Below are 19546 nucleotides of genomic sequence, written 5' to 3'. Positions count from 1 at the left end.
CGACCCTCGGCCTAAGGAGGGACCCTGCGTCTGGGCAACACGGATGCCCTTGGGCTGCTTTCATAACTGGGAGCTCTGTGAAAACTCTGTCCTGCCATAAGGAACTGTTCACACATATCTCCCAGCTTCACTGGAAGGCACATGGACATATGGAAGATGTCAGGAGTGCTATTTCATATCTATCTTTCATTGCGAGCATCGAGGAAAGAAAATCAGTAGCTTTGTAAATAAAGGGATGCAGTCAGGAATGCCTTGACCAAAGCAGTTTATGGATGATGTATCTTGTGCTGGCTCTTTCTTTTCTCTCGTTTCCTCACCCTGACGTGAAACCTGGCAGCTACACAGGTGACCCTGACAGTGCACCAACAAGCCTCGGCTTGAACTCTGAATTACCATTTAAACCCCTGCTGGCCTTATGTATGGGATTTGACTGAAGGTATTAGTGAGTTGTTAGTGAAAACAGCAGTTTCCAGTGGGCGTTTGATTAATAAAACTGCAATACAGGTTGTTAAAATTGCTGGGTTTTGACCAGGAAAAGCCCACACAAAATCAGAAAATCAGGGCTGCACTGAGACAGGTCAAGGACTGCTGTGTGCTGCTAGACCTTACAAAAGGAAATTAATGTCTGACACTAATACATCCACTTGTCTCCCTGTGTTCATGACCTCCAAAGTCCCCTGCTGTTATTAAGATACAGTGCAATTTTTTCTTAAGTGCGTGTTTTAAATTCAAGTGGGTATTATGGGCTTCCTGTGAAATGGATGGATTCCGCATGCACACTTGTCTGTGGAAACATCTGAAGTGTAAAAGGGTCTGTTAAATAAACCTCATTATACATCTGTCTGGTTGAATTTATTCAGGCCTTTAGAGTGCAAGAGACATCCTATGCCTCATTTTTCTGAGTTAGAGGATAAAAGGACATGACCAAAAAGGAAAGAAGAAACTTTTCCATGTCAGCATCAATGCTAGCGGAGCTCTCTGTCAGATTTAGGTTTTTGATTCAGGTTTTTGCTAACAGAAATTTTATTCTCTGAAGAAAATACATGGGTTTGGGCATGTCTGTCTTTCCCACTGACATCTCTGTGGGTCAGACTTCTTTTTTTTTTGTTTGTTTTCTAAACATGGACATATTTTGCCTGAAAAACCTGCATCTAGACTTTCAATGGAGAAAAAGAGTTCTACCTATGTGAGTCATTGCTGGAGAGGGGAAGCTATCTTGGGCCCACCTCTCCTGCCCCTCAACCCACTCTGCAGCAGCAAGGGTGGGAAGGACATTGCTGATGCAAAACGCAGAGGTAGCTCAAAGCTCTCACAGCATGGGCAACAGTGAATTTTGATGTCCAGAGGCTGAAAGCAAAATCCTAGTCCTTGCAGTAGCACTGTTCAGTGGCAGCTCACAGCTGTGCCCATGCCAAATATTGTGCCTGCTGGGTTTGTCTGGGGGATTTTCTAAGTGCATTTGGTCTAAGCAGCAAGAGCAGACAATACAAAGAGAAGGGAAAGCTGATCATGGGACCACAGTCCAGCAGGACGCAGTGGAGGTTTGCCCCACATCTGAGCAGGTCGGGATGTATTTGAAACATTTACCTAAAATAGCCAGAAGGAAGTCCTGGGGTCCAGCGTCTGGGGTGTAGGGTCTCCTTCTCCAGTTGAGCTCAGACAAGGTCATTTTCTTCCCCCTGGTGTTACACTTGGCTGAAAGAATACTTTTTTTTCTCCAGAGGATGACAATACCTGATACTGCATCACCAGCTTATTAGAAGTGACGGATGGATTACCAGGGAGGTATTTTCTGAAGCTTATTCTTTGAAGGGATTTATTTTCTTTCCAGTCTGCATAAATATATTGCTTTGGATGCAAAGCCAAAACCAGTGGGCCTGAATTTTATGTCATCGCATTCTTCCAGAGCAAGAAAAGTCTATTTTTTTTTAGCTTGTTGCTTTAATGTCATATGTTCATGGAAAGAAGATTGGAAACAGTACTGACATAGGCTGAAAAAACAGCTTTTCTGCCTCCCTCAGGCCTTCGCTCAGTCTGCTTAGCATTATTTCCAGCTGTGTTATTGCTTTTGCCACCTCTCCAGGGTACTCTGAGATATAGGTAAATAGTATGCATCACTCAGTGTCAGGGGTAGCAGTCAAGCAGTACCTCAGGCTCGACCCCGAGCCCCTGTAAGCAGTCTCTGCAGCCACACACCCTCCTCTGTCCACCCCTTCAGTTGTCACAGGGGCTGGCTGTTTCTCAAATGATAAAATTCCACTAAAACCAAATTTTGCTGTGAGCGCCTCGCTAACACCGCTTCCCCGCACAGGACAACCCATGAGGCTCAGCAGCCTATTTTGTGCCAAGGTGAACCTCTCTGTTAAGTGCCAGGGGACAACCTACAGCCGTTCGACCTGAGCATTGCTGTGCTTGTGTTTTCACTGTACCTGAAAGCTCATTCGTACTGTGTGTCCATCCCGCTGCTCTCTGATGGCTCTCCGGTGAGGGATGCTCTGCAGGGTACAAACATACACGTTGGTTTACCTCCTGAAAAGCAGGCAGAGAGGTGTAAATCTGATATCGTTGAAACTACCTGCTTCAATAAATCTTGTGATATGATTTGACTCTGGAGATTGTCAGCTGAAACTGGAGAGCTCTGGGATCAGTGTGAGAAATGTGGGTGCAGGAGAGCTGTCTCCCAGGGACAGGGTGGCAGGGATGGCCGATGGGGATGGCCGATGGGCAGAGGGGCTGCACCAGGGCAGGGAGGTTGGTAGTCATCCCAAAACCTTGGTTTGGTCTAAGCCTTTAAATGTTTTTTCTGCCCCAGGAGACACTGTCAGGACAAAGGAGAGTATTATACAGTGAAACATCCCAGAAGATTGGGAATAAATTGGGAAGTGCAATGTAAAACAAGAAAAGCACTGCCTGTGCCACCGCCCAAGTGCCGTTTTCCCAGGGAGCCCAGGGTGCATCCCTCGGGTGGGGTGGGTGCTGTGCTCCACAGGCACAAGCAAGGATCCCCCGCAGCCACGGAGGTCCCCGTGCCAGAGCAGGTAGGTATTTCCTGAGGGACTGCAGCCTATGGAGAGCCCGTGCTGGAGCGGGGGAAGAGTGTGCAGAGGCAGGAGTGGCAGAGGACTGACCACAACTCTCCATTCCCTATCCCAGTGCAACACTTGTGGTGGGGAGCAGGGAGAGGCAGAGAAGTCGCGGCAAAGGGAGTGAAGTTGAGCCTGGAAAGAAAGGGGAGTAACAGGAGGGTGCTTTAACGTTTGCCTTTGTTTCTCACCATCCAACTGCATTTTAATTCACAGTAAATTAAATTAATGCTTGCCTATGACAGTAACTGGTAAGTGATCCACCTGTCTTTGTATTGTCCCATGAGCTTTTTCATCTCATTTTCTCCTCCTGGCCTGTTGAAGAGGGGGAGTGAGAGGGCAGCTGGGTGGGCAGCTGGTAGCCAGCCAAGGTCATCCCACTACATTCCCCTCCCCTTTGGTTTTTTTTTGATGGAGCTATCAGTTCTCTGGAGAGTTAACAAATTTGACAGCCTTTAGGGGACAGGAGGGTCACTGCTCCTTTTCACTCAGCCCATAAATTGCTACTCCCTGCCTGAGAGGGCACACAGCTTCTGGCTGTAACAGCTGCTGGTGGCAGTCGCTCCTTTGTGTCTCTGTTTTTTTGTATGCGATCCCTGGAAGTATGCTGTCTCTCCTAAGCAGTTTAGTGAAAACTCCACTTTCGGGTGCTCCCTGCTTGCCTAACAGATTTATTAGCCCTCTGCAGGTCTGTCCTCACACTGTCTCCTAGTGAGTCATCTTGATGCTGGGATCAGTGAAAGCTATCATCCATTGCAGCCCACACGTTTTCCTTGGCCTGCTGCCTGCCTTTAGTCAGAGAAACCTGCTACTCCTGGGGCAACAGCCTGAGCTTATTGCTACTCAATTCCTTTTCTTAAAAACTTAACCAAAGCCATTTTAAGGGATCTATTTTCTTGAGGGTACTGCGCTATCCCTGATACAGATGAAACAGGATGACAGGTTGCTTTGGGTTTGCGTGGCAAGGTTCTGGTAGCCAGGGGGACTACAGGGGTGGCTTCTGTGAGAAGATGCCAGAGGCTTCCCCCATGTCTGATAGAGGCAATGCCAGCCGGCTCCGAGACAGACTGGCCAAGGCTGAGCCAGTCAGCAACGGTGGTAGTGCCTGTGGGATAATGTATTTAAGAAGGTGGGGGTTGGGTGGGAACCAAAACCCTGTGTAACAACAGCAGTGAAGAGTGAGACTGTGTGAGAGCAACAGCTCTGCAGACACCAAGGCCAATGAAGAAGGAGGGCAGGGGGTGCTCCAGGCACCAGGGCAGAGATTCCCCTGCAGCCCATGGTGAAGCCCACGGTGAGGCAGGCTGTGCCCCTGCAGCCCATGGAGGTGAGCAGTGGAGCAGGTGGATGTGCCCAAAGGAGGCTGGGACCACGCAGGAAGCTCCTGCCAGGAGCTGTGAACCCACGGAGAGAGCAGCCCAGGCTGGAGCAGGTTTGCTGACAGGGCTTGTGACCCCATGGGGAACCCACACTGGGGCAGTCTGTTCCTGAAGGACTGCGCACCGTGGAAGGGACCCACGCTGGAGCAGTGTGTGAAGAACTGCAGCCTGTGGGAAGGACTCACGTTAAGGAAGTTCATGGAGGACTGTCTCCTGTGGGGATACCCCATGCTGGAGCAGGGGAAGAGTGTGAGGAGTCCTCCCTCAAGGAGGAAGGAGCAGCAGAGACAATGTGTGATGAACTGACCACAAGCCCCATTCTCCATCCCCCTGTGCTGCTGCAGGGGAGGAAGCAGACAATTCGGGAGTGAAGCTGGGTGCAGGAAAAAGGGAGGTGTGGGGGGAAAGTGTCCTAAGATTTGATTTTTATTTCTCATTATCCTACTCTGATTTCATTGGTAATAAATTAAATTAATTTTCCCCAAATTGAGTCTGTTTTGTCCATGATGGTAACTGCTGAGTGATCTCCCTGTCCTTATCTCAACCCATGATTCTTTTGTTATATTTTCCATCCAGCTGAGGAGGGGAGAGGTAGAGAGGCTTTGGTGGGCACCTGGCATCTAGCCAGGGTCAACTCACCACAGAGGTACACCCCCAGCCACCCTGCCTGCCATGGACAGTCCTGCAGAGAAGACTCAAGAGAAGGAAAACCCTTGTCTTGTGGAAAGTTCCCCTTGACATTTTTTTTGTGGGCAGAGGTTCCTGTAGGCTCCCTGTAAGGATGGCTCAGATGGTGTGTTGCTACCTGGGCATTGCTAGTGCACCCATGTATCTAATCTGCCAGCTGCAACAGAGGCAGTAATGTCCACCTGACCCCAGATCTCCCCTTACCACATGGCATGTGAAGTCTAATCTACTGTGCCGGTGCTTTCTATTAAGGGCAGCCCAGGGACTGCCCTCCAAACTGAGCAGCCTACCTTTTCTATTCCAAGCCAGCTGTCACAGTCTTGGGCGCAGCAAAACTGTGACCACCAGAGCCCACGAGAGCCTGCGGACCCCAACCGTCTGGGGCTGTGAGTTGGGGTGAGCCATGCCCAGAGGCTGGCTTTAAGGCAGTCATGGGGCAGCTCGAGGCAGAGCCTGCAAGGCTACAGACTGCTCGGGAGGATCTTCTTTCAAAAAAGCATAGGAGCTACCATGATTTTTTTAACCGGTCATAGCAAACCACGACCCTTGCACGAGCAGTAATCGTAGAGCTGCACCTCTCCACACAGGGCATGATGCTCTGTCATCTGCCTCCTCCCTGTCCCAGATGTGGAGAGTTTTTATAACACTGACTATCAACTGCTGATAAACCAATTCATAGGGAGTATTATGAAAGGTGCTGACAGAAGAGGTATGCACAGATGTTGCCTGCCTCTCCTAGACTGCCGCAGCATGGGCTCTGGCTCCCTGTGAGATGGAGCTGCAACTGCACACACAGCCACCTACCCGCTGGGGAAGCTCACACCTCCACGGGCTGGACAGAAGGGGCGGTGGGATCCCAGTCTGAAGTAGAGAGGCTGTAACAGCACCAGCGCTTGGTGAATTCCCTCTTGTGTATCCTCACAGCACAGCCTGTTCCTGCCAAGACAAGCAGAGGCACTGACACTCCCTGGAGACAGGGTGTAAGGCTAAGTTAGCTTTTTTCGTTCCTTTCCTTCCATTTTTTTTGCGCACTTTTAATAACTTCATTCCAGCATTACACAGGTGATAGCTTTCATTTTCTTTCCCAGGGTTTCATTTCAGCATCATAAAAGCCACGGAAGACAAAGAAGTTAAACCCCAGGGAAGCCAGGGGCTCCCTGTAACTGGGGGAGAAGCGAGTGCTGGCTGCGTGGCCACAGTGCTCAGCGTGGAGGGAGGTGAGGAGAAAGCGCAGGACAAAGAAAAGGGAGAACAGCCCAGCTTAGCCTCTGCCACTGCCTTCTCAGGAAAGCTCACAGGAAATGTATGGTGTTAAGTTATAGGATTTGGTTACATGATTTTGAAGTGAGTTTCTCAGTAATGAATAGTATTATTTTTTTATGCTTATTTTCAGAAAGAGAGATTTCAGCTGGTCTGACAAGCCTGTTTTGCTGCCCACCTTTGACTAGAGCAGTGGTGTGTGAGTCCACAGCTTCAGCATCCAGCTAAAGTCTTCCTGTGAAGACAAGAGAGGGAGAGAAATCTGAAAGACTAGTGAGGACTTAATGATCTGCTGGCTTCTCGAACCTGCTCCTCCTTCCCTGAGGCTTCCATCTCCCCTCAGGACCAGAAAGCCTCCCCTGGTAAATCCGCTGGGTAAAGCCCAAAGGAGAAGATAAGTCCTGGCTGTTGCCTGGTAACTGCAGGTGTAGCATCCCACTGCCTTTAGGTAGCACCAGCAGAAAGACCTGTGGCTATCAAAAGGAACAAGTTATTTTCTTCATGTTCTTTTTGTAAAGCTGCTTTAGTCCTGTTGACTACAAACGTTATTAGAGCATGGGGGTCCTAACTGGGATTTGAATGCCACAGTACCTTAAAGATGGTGTAAAAAAAGTAACCCCACGTTCAAAGGCCCTTTAGTGTGAGATGGCACTTACTAGTAGGGAGAGAGCAAGTACACAAACACACACACGTATGAATCAAAAGTGACAGCCACATCACATAGTTGGGTGCTCAACAGGAGGGGTGCAAGCAAAGAAACATGGTCTGTCCTGCCACATCCTGAATGGTTACTTGAAGGCAGTTTTTTTAATCTCTGATACAAACTGTAGCATCACAAAACCCATCTGCAATGGCTGCTGTTCAGCAGCTGGTCCCCAACCTTCAGTGCTACTGGGTGGTCCAAGCAAGCTTGCACCCTCCCAGAGATCTCCACCTCGCACCCGTTCACCTGAGCGCCAACAGAGATCAGCCCTCCTTGCCACTGTTTGGTGACCAGGTGATCCAGGCCACAGCAGCTCATCTGTCCTCCTCTTCAGCTCTGTATCACCGTCCCCAGTGATACATGTGGTGGCTGCAGCAGCAGCAGACTGAGCCAGAGTGGCATGGACCACATCTGCATAGAAGGGAAAAGCAAACCATTTGCTCAGGGGTACCTGAGGCGTTGCACCCCTGTGGCAGTGCTAGGTATGCTCCTGTACTTCCCCCATGGCCTACACTGCTTGATTTAAATTTGATCAGTGAAGGCAACACCAACTGTTGGTACCCCTAACTCTCCCTGGTTAGAGTTTTCTCCATGTCAGCGCTGTGGTGTTATTCTTCTATTTCAGTACCCATTCCTGCTCCAGAATTGCCCTCATCTGAATTTTCATATTAATTTTCTAATGCACATAGAGCAGGAGAAAAGAGCAGCAAAATGACCCTGCCAGTGATCTCTGCTGTCAGCCCATCTGAAATATTATCCCCAGTGCTTCTTCAGTGCTAGCTGGCTGCAGAGACCTATCAGGGGGGATGGGCTTAAGAGTGTAAGCAGTTCCTGAGGTGGCCAGCACTGTCAAAGCTCCCAGGAGTGTAAATGCTCTTTGCCTCTCTCACCTTCCACAGTCACATGGAAGGGCTTTACTACTACTACTACACCCCCACCCCCCCAGGTTATTTGTAACATGGCAAATGCCCTCCTGAATCAGATTAATGGGCTATCTCAGCTGCCCAGCATCTTAACTCTGATAGTGCCAGCAGGAGATGCTATTTAAGGTGAGCATGTGAGCCTAGCTACCAGCAGCAGTCCTTCCTCCTTGCTCTCCTCATATTCCCAGGTATGCTACTGGGGCTGTTAGAGGGTACATCCTCACCTAGTCCCTTTGATATTTTTTTTATGGACCATTCTTCATGAATTTTTCTGGCTGATTATTGGACCTGATGATCTTGTCTGTCCCCTTGAGCTCCCAAGGCAATTAGTGCAGGCTGACTGCCTGCGGTTGTAAAGATGCACTTGCTTTTCCCCTGTGGGGTTCAGCAGATGACCTCAGGCTCTGGCTGTGCACAAGGTGGTGGGTAACAGTTCTTCATCCAGCATCATGATTTTGTAAACCTTCAGTTATACCTCCCCACCCGATGGCCTCTCCAAAAGATGCTTTCTGTGCTTTTCCCAAGCAGTTGATAAGCTCTTTATACGCTACATGATGGGGAAGGTTGTTGGCTTGTTAGTGTTAGGAAGAGATCATGCAGCTAATGTGTAGGATGTGTACGTGCATTTTTTTAGGAGGTTAAAAATAGGATCCTGAAATGTTGAAATCTCAAGTTATGCATATAGCTTTTTTTGTGTGTGTCTGTCTCCTTACTGAGGTTTCCATAAGTTGTCACATGTGACTGTTTCTGGTTTACTTCCATATTAATGTTGAGTAATGGTGCATTAGTCTGAAACTCTTCCTCTAATAAACTGGGCAGCAGAATGTGGATGCTTTAGATAGACTTTATTTTTCAGCTGTGTTTTGATTTGCTCAAAGGAAACAAGAACTTCTCCCTATCCCTCTTTCTGCCCACCTGTGCATAACACTGTTGAGTGCAGGGTTTGTTTGTGGCTCATTTAAGGACAGGTACCAGCAGGCAAAATAGTTTTGTAGTACAAGGCAAAATTGTTGTGGAACATCAGTTAGCTGGGATGCCTTGGGAACTGCAAGCCAATCTCAGTGGTTTCTGGTCCACTTCTGTCTCTCTCCAAAGCCGCAATCAGGGTTTCCTGGGCAGGAGCAAGACCTTTCCTGGCACTTCCAGCAGTACACTGATAGGCAGCTTGAACCCTCGGTTTTTGTTTTGATTGCCCCTTTGATTGCCTTAACATTTTAGATATTAACACCACTTTGCACCTATTCTGCAAAAGCCAATATGTTTCTTGTGGCATTTCTAACACGCAGCTGCAATTTAGTTACGACTGAGATATTTCTGAGTGAGCCTGGGATGCACTGTGCCCACAGATAGCATAGGGACTGTGCCTGCCTGGAAAAGGTTTGGATCTAGTCTCCTCTGTGTAACCCAGCCATGAGGGGGGGACACACTCAAGTCAGACTTCCTTGACTCACCCCAGAAGCTCTGTCTCCTTGCCCAAGGAGCAAGTGTGGGATGGCTGTCCTAACTCACAACCTGAAAACCCAAACCTTGCGTGCTATCATTTCTCGTCTGGTGTGATAAGCAGCATCCACACACCAGCTGTCTAATTGTTTGTAGGCATGAAGGTGAAGATGGTGTCCTACAGTCAGAATGGAAAAAGAGGAAAATGTTGCAGCTTTGCACCAATAAATGTTTATTGAAGAGTGAAGCTTTCTGAGGCAGTCATCAAAAGCAAATGTCCTCACTGTCTAGGTATTTTGAGCAAAAGGTTTAAACTGGTGCCTGTAGGAATACCTGCTTCTTTCTACCTTCGAAGTGGACTCCTTTGTCAGTAAATTTACCTACCGGGGTTCATTTCTGGCCAGCTGGTAAATGCACAGTACATTTATCAATGATTTACAAAGCCTCTGTTTTTGCTAGCTACTGCACGCTAATTTGGTACTTTTGCTCCCAGTTTTGAACCAGAGTCCCTGTTGTAGAGCTAGTGACCCCTAAAGTTAGCATCCCTACTTACTCCACCTTACTTCATTTTAAATCCCTATCACATAGCTGTGAGTAACACAGAGTGTAAGACCCGTGATGATGGTCAGTGGAAAGGCTGCTCAGAAGCAGATGTCTATGCTGTAGACTGATATAAGGAAGCAAGAGGAACCCAGAGTCTGGAAAGAGATTATTTTCTCCCATTCAGGCCAAGGTTATAATTCCCTGACTGGGACTTTTATAATTTGTACTGCCATGAGAGGCGTCTGTGACGACTGTAGCCCCACATCCTACCATGCTGGCTGTCTCCTCTCATTTCAGTCTATGGTGATCTAGTTTAGTATGCAATTCCTGTGACCAAATGTATAAATTTGGGGTTGAGATGATTCTTTTGTTTGACTTCACTGTCTGTAATGGATAGTGTAAAAGCATAAAAGCATTGACAAATTGCATGGCCTAGGCTCATACGACTGGGATAGCAGTAAGATGACCCAGTGCAGTTTTTGCTTTTTGCTGCTGTGCCTGGTGAATTCAAAGGTTTGTCCTGTATGCTTGTTAGATGGCAAAAGTAGTTATCATGCGCAAAGTCACGACACTCCAAAGGGTAAAAGAAATATCTGTAAATGTCTGTCAGGCAAAAGCAAATCTGTGTTCTTGCTGAGCTGACTTAGGTTCAGCTACTTTAACTTGTTCCAGATTAAAGATGGGAATAGGTGAAAAAATTACTTGGCGTTTGGAGGGTAGCGCTAACATTCTTACCAGGTGGGAAGGAAGAGTGGAAATGGAGAGGAGAGGAAGACAGTAAAGACTGACTGTATCTCACACCTGAAAAAGAGACACTGTGTTGACTCTAGTAGCTTGATTAGGAACCAATGTGTGTGGGTTTGAAACGTCTCCCCTGAGAGCCTCTGTTTCCCTTGGTGATGTGTTTGTTTCTCAGAGGGATTTTGGTGTATGTAAGATCGATCCCTTTCAGAGGACATGAACCTGCAAGATCTGTTTCTAAAGTGCATCGGTGCCTGATGGAGAGGTAAGGGCTCAAATCACAGAGGGCCAGGGAGTGTGTAATCCAAGTACCTGTCATGTGCTTGTAGATTGAGTGTTACTTAGGGGTGAGAGAGTAAAGCAGGAAAATCTTAGAGGAGGGTGTGTGAAGGCAAGGATAAACCACCTCTGAGGAAAGGGAGTGGAGAAAGATGACAGAAAGAAATATCTGGAGTCGTTTTGTATTGACATTACATTTACCACAATGACAAAAGCATCGGTGATTAAGTAAGTTCCCCACCCTGCCATGCAGTCCACTCCTGGTGACCAGTGTGTTTGTGGCCCTCGTCAATGACAGCCATTTGCTCCATGTGCTGGGTGCCATGGGAGGACTGCCACACTGTCAGTGACACAGGGCTCTCCTTCCAGCAAGAAACAGCCATTTGACTTCCACCATGCACGTGGTGAGGGCTCGAAAAGAAAGATACCAGCAAAGCTGTTGAATCCAAGGCTGGAAGCAGATGCCATGCAGGGTCCTTCTGCAGAGATGCCCATAACTGTACTGTGAGGGTCCACAGCAGTCCGTATGTGACTAGGCAGCCTTGGCACTCAGTGCAGTCAAGTCCTCCCTGAGCAAAGCTCAGGACAGGAAGGTGAGCAGAGCCAGCAGCTCCCGCAAGGGAAGAGAGCCTGAAGGATTGACTTGTAAACCCTGAGCAACACCTCACCCTGGCAGTCTTGCCTATCCCAAACTGGGTAATGGTTCACTGGCAGGACTTGTGTGGTGAGATGGCCCAGGGCAGTAGCTCCACTTCTGATCCTAGGGATAAGCTCCCAAAAGGTGACAAGGAGCACCGGAGTCCACTCGCAGCTGATGGCCTGGACTGTGGCCACTGGCATCCAGAAGCTGGATGTTTTGCAGGCACCCCAAGGGTGATGTGGTCCCATGCGTCCCCAAGGCCTCCTCAGGCAGAGGAGTCTGAGTGTGGTGGCCCACTGAGGAGGAAATTGTACTGTCCTCATCCTTTGGGGACAAAACAGCTCAAGACAAGAGACATCAGATACCCTCCAAGTGCTGCCTCAGGATTAGGCTCCCAGCAGGCATGCAGCCCCTGGCGGATCACACTGTCTGAACACAATCAGGGAAGTAGATGGAGAAGCCAGACTCATGATACCACTCAGGAGCAGCACCAGGAAAGACAGAAATGAAGATTTTTCTGGTATTAAACCTTAAAAGGGAGATGATGTGTATACAAACTGATGTGGGCAGTGACACATTGACAGAAGACAGATGAAAGGGCAGTGCGGTAGTTTCTAGAAGGGGTGGCAAGTGAGGGAGACAGAGTTTGATGGGGTCACTTGGCTCCTGAAAGTGCCAGACCGTACGTGCAGTTGAATTGTTTAGCCCTGAAGGCTAGATTATAGATACTCTGAAATAAACACCTTGAATTTAGGTCGTAATGGGGACATGAGATGCCTCAGGACCAAGTGCTTTGATCAGATCCCCACTTATTACACTGCATTAATTGCTAAGGTAGGCTGAGCCAGATGTCACACCAGCTTTCTTTTCATGAAAAGCAGCAGCAGCATGAAGTTTCCTATGTGTCTCAGCACTCATTTCCTGCAGAACAGCTTTTATATTTCATGGTTCCCCTGCTCTCTTTTCCAGTCACTTGAACAGCTCTGTCTAATTCAGCCCTGGAAGAACTTGCATTTCTTCTGCAATATTGAGACCTATGCACTATCAAGGAGTCCTGAGCTGAACGCTCCTAAGCTGGAAGTGATACAAAATGAAAAACATTACAGGTTTACAGAGACAATACTTTGCTTGCTTTTAAACTAATTAAGACCTTTGCTCACAGATATGAAAAAGCTAACAGTGCTTATTGGGGTCTAATTATTTATTATTGAAGTAGCACTGATTTTGGACCAGAGTTTCCTTCAGCTAAGTGTCATCAAAGCAGATTAGAAAAACACACTTTCAAAGAGTTCACAGCTTATGTAGTCTGCAGCCAGGTTGGAGGAAAATAATCAGAGCAGACTTATAAACAAATACTTGAGCTCATGTTCTTGTGTTGTGTAATAGCTGCAGCACTATAAAACTGAAGGAAACATTATGCAGTAGCAAAATGTTGAGGACTTGATTGTGTACATTTACAAAGCAGTTTAGTCAAAAGCATATGGAGCCATTTAAAATGCCATTTGGCTAACACTGACTTGCCTACACTGTGCATATATTTAGTGTTTATTATAACTATAGGTTCACAGAGATGAATCTACAAGTGTGTATTCTTAACACAGTTGACTGTGAGATAGAGGCCTATTTTTATTATGGCCTTTGACTTACAGCATTTCCTGAGTTGTGTATTTAAATCTGAAGTTTTAAATGTGGAAGTCTGTTAATGAGAATCTTGTGTATTTTATAAAGCTACAGAGCTGCGGACCTCAAAAACCTCCCAATTATTTCACGATAGTAATAATAGTAGCATTTTCTGTCTTCCCAGCCAGCCAGCAAGAGGAATTGTTTGATTAGTTATCAGCTGTGTTTGTGGTTTTGCATGTTATTGGGCTAAGAAGGGGAGTTTACTGGGAAAAAAAGTAAATCTTCATGCTCATTTCTGAGCCTAAAACCCTGACTCCTGGTGTCTTGCCTTGTATACAGGCATTGCATTTTGAACAAGTATGTATTTCAGGTATGCTGATTTGATAAGACTGATGACACAAAAATTGCTTGCCTTCACAAGCATGCTATGGAAGTGGGTTTGGGTTTATTTTTTTAAGGGCAATTTTATAATTGCAAAAGGGCAATATGATCTTTTGCTCTGTTTCAGTCTCGGCAGCATTAGGTATCTCATTTGGGCTGACGGTGGACTGGGCTAATCTCACAAGTATCTCACCTTGTGCTTTGGCCACAGAGTCACAAGCAGGCTGTAGTCCATGTGACTGCAGCTGAGCACTTGGAAGTGAGATGTGAGTATACCTTCAAGGTCCTGAAATCATGAGGCAGATAAGAATGCCTAATATATTCAAGTCTCAGGATCTTGCGTTGCCCAAGCACATGTTTTGAATGCATAGGACTGCTAATGCTGCCGAATGTTCCTTCTTTAAACTATACGTGGTACAGCTCTCACATATGGCTATCAAAGCCATATGCCAGGGCTCATGATTTTAGACAGATCGATAGAAGACTGATGTACATAAAAACTGTGGTGGATTTTTTTCCTAAACTGTTTTGTTCCCAAGCCATAGATGAGGTCTTACACTCAGGATAATGATTAGAAAGCCCTCTAGAGCAAACCAGTAAGAAAAACTGAGGATGTGGGTGTTTATTCTGTATCTTCAGGGCTTCAGAGCTCTGTCTCTGCTTCCTCTTAAAGTAGGGCAATAAATCCTCCCCAGAAAGTAGGCTTGTATATTTCCTCCTTCCAGAAACTGTGCAAGGTTTGCTCTTCTGTTCATAAAATACAGTTGAGGTTTTTGCCCCTTGCTTATTTTATATTAAGCTGATCTTTAACACAGAACTCCACAGCTTCCCTCATCTGGATGAAAAAAAAAACAAACCCTCATGATTACCTTACAGGAACCTTCTGAGGCTCTTTTTTTCTCCCAGGCTTGGTTAAGTTCATGCTGTAATATAGCTCAAGCTGGGCAGAAGAGCCTCCTCGCAGTGCTTAACAGCCGTCTCACTGCGTAGGCAGGCTGCTCTGCTGGGATAAATAGGAAAAGCATGTTTGAAACCTTTGCAGCTGAGGACTGGAGCCCTCTTGCCTCCCATATGCTGAGGAGGGCACCTGTCACTGGGCATATCTCTAGAAAATAGAAACCATGATGAGACTAACTCTTCATACTCTGAAGTCATAAATAGCTGCATCTCTTCATTACGGCATATCGAATAGACCCGAGTTGGTAGGTGAGCACGGGGCTGAGCCCATACTTCAGGAAAGACAAGAAGGAAAATCCCGGCTTCCTTGGCACGTCTGCCCGCAGGGAGGGGTAGGCAGGGAGGGGTGGACACTGCTTGCCTCGTCACCTCCTTGTATCTCTTCTGTCTCAGGAGCAGTGGTGTGAGATCACAGGCATCTTCCCAGAATGGCATTCACGTGGCTTTGCTGCAAGGACAGAAAGGACTTACAGACTCACAGAATTTAGCTTGGGGGGGGGTAGGGGGGAGGGCAATATTGGGTGAGTGAGGTGTGGAATCTTGCTAAACTCAAGCCCGTTTTTTTGACCAGTATCTGAGACTCGGTGTACACAGGCTGCTCTATTGTTACTGTGACAGTCACCCATCCAATAGATTTCTAATTGCACATACTTTTTTAAAGTGGCATTACAGAGAGCATTCCAAAATGCTACTTACTCACTGCCACAGCCCTGAGACTACTTTTCTGTCTCGAGTTGAGATTTGAAAGCTGAAGCCACTTTCAATCTGCATTTATATTGTTTAACTTACCCATGAGATAAGTAGCAACTTTGACTAGAATCATACTGAATCCTGATTCTCTAATATCGCCTGAAGGCTAGAGAAGGTGGGAGTTCTGCGGAATCTGTAAACTTAACATTCTGATTTGCGTTATATTTAGAGGTGGACTTGGCAGTACTAGGTTAACAGTTGGACTCAATGATCTTAAAGGTCTTTTCCAACTTAAACAATTCTATGATTCGATGTTGTGTAACCATTATGTTTAAGAATTATGTTATTTGATCAAAGTTTTTCTCAGAATGGCAAATCAGTCCTTTGGTGGGACTGGTGTATATTCAGACAAATTAAAGAGAATTAATTCTCAGCATGTCATTTGCCTAAAAGTGCTGGGTTTTATTCTAATGATTCTGTGTCACAAATGTGATTCTGCATTAAAATGTCAGTATTCTCAAAGGCAGTAACAGTTATCCTGGCTAGATACCTACATCCCATCAAAGACCCACCTTGCACTGCCAGGTTCTAGATGTGCCTATCTGGACTATGAGGTTTGCACCAGCTACCGTATGCACAGTCGCTAGCACCCTTCAAGGAGTCCTGACAAAGTGAGGCATATGGGGGAGAACGCAGTGGATACCTATCAATGTCTTACACCCTTCCTCAGCCTTTCCTTTTTGGTCACCGTAGGAAGCGGGATGCTGGGCTTAGGTGGACCTTTGCTCTGACACTTTATCTATTTGTGTTTCTGCTGTTCCTTACTCTTTCTGTTCTCCTTTTGGTTGACTTAGGAGAGTCTTGGTCATACCAGTACTATGCAGTGCAAATCAGACTTTTCTCTTCCCTACTTTGAGCCTCCATTGCTGGATCCTACACCCTTTGGAAGATGTCCTTTGGTCCCTGCTTAGGACACTGATTATGCATTGAAGAGGGTCAAGGTGGGGGTGTTGGTGGTTTTCTCAATAAACTACAGATCATAAATGGGATTGGGATCATGAATGAAACCATTTTGTGGCTCCAGGTGTTTTCCTCTCTCAGAAGAGGCTGAGAGTTGCTCCACTCTCTGTGGGCACATGAACCTTTAGTGTCCCCCAGTGGCAACAGATTTGATGGAGGATGCTCTGACACCTGCTCTGGACTAGGCCAGCACTGTGGCTTTAGGGCTGACCTTGCAGAGGGAGGCTTGGCCAGCCCTCCTTCACGGAAAGCAGCTCTTCCTTGCTGCCTGTCATTGGCCTGCTCCTCCTGACTTCCCCTTCACTCATGGGGGCCTTTAAGGATAACACCTATCCTGGGGCATTGAATAGAGAGTTTCATTCTCTATATCTAGTTTTTATATACCTTTTTTATATCAACCATGTAAAATTTAGGCTTTGCAAAATGCAGGCTGCTGACTGCTAGACTCTTTTGGCTACTGCGTTTTGGCAGCCTATAGACTTTCATAGCAGATTTTCTTTCACCCCGATTGCCCAAACCAGCCAAGTGCCTTGGCAATGAGCATTTTTATGCCAGAAAAACAAAAGGCAAACCGTATTACAACGCTCTGTACAGGTAATGGGCACAAATGATGTTTTAAAAAAGACTGGGCTAGCTGCAGCTCAGTCTTTTATTGCTCATTGTTTATGTCAGCTCTGGGGGGGCTTTATTCTGTTTCAGATAAGGGGGTTTTAATGCTCATACCTGCAAGGCAGGTGATGATCATCTCTTGTAGTGCTGTGTTGGAGAGCACTGGCAGCAGACCAGGGGCTCCATAATAACTCCCTGGGTGTTAAAGTCAGTTTGGCTGTAGTTTAGGTCCCCAGATCCAGCCCTCACAGTGCCAACAAGCAGAGTTCCTCCAGGGGGTCACTGGGCAGCATGCGTGTAAGGCACAGAGTGGGATTCCAGACCTCGCTACCACTGATACGACTTTGTCACACCAAATTTGTCATTATTGGGCTGAATCCTGGCTAGCTTAAAATGTTGGTGCATCCCTGTGTTGCCTGAGCATTACAGACACCCGCAGCTGTGTCCCTGGGCCATTAATGCTCGGTGAAGGAGCAGCGTATGCAACATGGCCAGCACGGGCAGGCACAGCCGCGTGGCAGGCCAGGCCGTGGCACTCGGTGCACTCCCTCCAGGCAGCCCTCAGAGGGGTGGCTGGGGTCTGCAGTTTGTCCTAGCTGGGTGCCACGGTGACAAGTGACTACTCGAGTCCCATGCCAGAGCCACCAGGCTCAGGCCCGCCGTGGCCTGCTGCCCTGGGGCCGACCCGCAGCCCGGCCAGCCAGCGCAAAGCACAAAATGCCCCTAAAAACAGACCTCTCCCTCCCCACCACCTCTATTTTTAATAAAGCTGATGGAGGGGCAAGGCTGCTAAAAGGAAAGTAAATGCAGATTCTTCAGTATTCATTTGTTCTAGGGTTTTATTTTTTTATTTTTTTAAGGGGTTCTAGAAGTCACATTGTGTTGCCAAAGCTTGGTTCCCTGCTGCCGGCCTGGCAGGGACCACTGCTGGCTGTAGCCTGGGTTTGCTCTCGTCTCTGTCAGGGCCTGCAGGAGGGCAGAGCTTTTCCACGAACCCTTTTTAGAGAAGCACCATATGAGGTAAATGGGATTTTATCTGTTTCTCCTCAGGCCTCATCCTAATTAAATGGAAAAAAGATCCTGCACTTGAAGGATCCCCAGCCAGAACCGCCCTGTCCCGGTTTGGATCCGCAGCAGCGCCGCAGCCCTTCCGAGGACCTGCCTCCTGCAGGGGCTGGTCAGTCAGACACCTGCTGGGGGGTGTCTGTCCTCTGCCAGCTAGTTTTGTCTCTCACTTCTTTTTAAAATTTATTTATTAGCAACATTTAAAGAGTAATGCCTACCTTTTGATCTAGGTGATATCCTGTCTGAAACTGGTATGGATGCTTTGCTCCATTGAGCTACCTTAGAGAAACTGGGTTACAAACACGGGAGGCACTACTTAGGGAGACTTGTTCTCTAATTCAGTGTCCAAATCAAACTTCAACTAAGAATCCCATTAAAGCCAGAATATTTTACCTCTATATTACCTCTATATAAATTCCAATACTTATATTTGGAACCTTAGAAGAATTTTTTTTTGTGTTGTCAGCCAAATAAATTTTCCACGACTATAGAAAGTTGCAGGAAGATTTAGTGCTTGCTTCTTCTAGGAGGAAGATGGAAGGGAGAATTACTGGGAAGGAACAAGAGAGAAGAGCCATCCTGGCCTGATCAAATTAAGACTCTCATTTTCAAGTGGTAGAAAAATCGGGGAGGAATGCAACCAGGTTGCTGCACACAGTGTTATTTGTAATCTGTTCTCATATATCATTAGGATATTTTCAATCTTGCTGCCTGGAGGCATTTTAACAGCAGCTTACCCACCACCACCCACAACATCCATTAGTTTAAACAATAAAAATGTGCCATTTGGCCACACAGTGATGGCCCTAAAATTGTTTTGGTAAATGCAGATGTGAGGATGGGGACTCTGGAGCTGTGTGAGGATCATGACAAACCTAATGGAAAATACAGCTGTTGTGAGATGTTTTCCATAATGACAACACCAGGCTTTGATTTGCTTTCCTAGACAGCCCCATAGCTGGAGAACCAAATTTAGCAAGAGGCAGGTACTGAATGCAGAGCCTGGCACATATATACATGTTTCTTAGGATGGCTCCTCTACTATGTGCCTGCTAATCTCTGAAGCTTCACCTTCCATCTGGTACTCATTAATCTCAGTGGGTCTGTGCAAACCAACCAAGAGTGGGATCACCAGCATCTTCAAAAGCTAGCAGGTGTGCGAGTGACTGAGGCGGCTGAGGCTGGCCCTCATCCCTGCCAGACGCTGCTCTCCCTTGCTGGAGACCACCTTCACCAGCTCCTTTGATGGACCTGCAATGTAAGCACTCCCCTAACCCTGTTCTGTCAAAATAACTCAGGCTAGACAACTTTTCCCATTAAATGTATCAACCCAACAGCCAAGGATATTTTATTTATTCCCCCCTACCCACCTCTGCAAAGAGTAACTTCCTCAGGGCTGGGGTGTGCAGCTTTTTTCCCAGCCCATAGCTGCATGCAACTGCCTTGCTCGGTTTATTGCTGAAGAGGGTGATACCCAATCAATCCCACGCTTGGAAGTGAGGTGCTTAGCTATGGTCCTCTGT

This window comes from Falco punctatus (genome assembly GCF_963210335.1).
Source record: "Falco punctatus genome assembly, chromosome: 2".
NCBI classification, from domain to species: domain Eukaryota; kingdom Metazoa; phylum Chordata; class Aves; order Falconiformes; family Falconidae; genus Falco; species Falco punctatus.
This window is presented reverse-complemented; position numbering follows the sequence as displayed.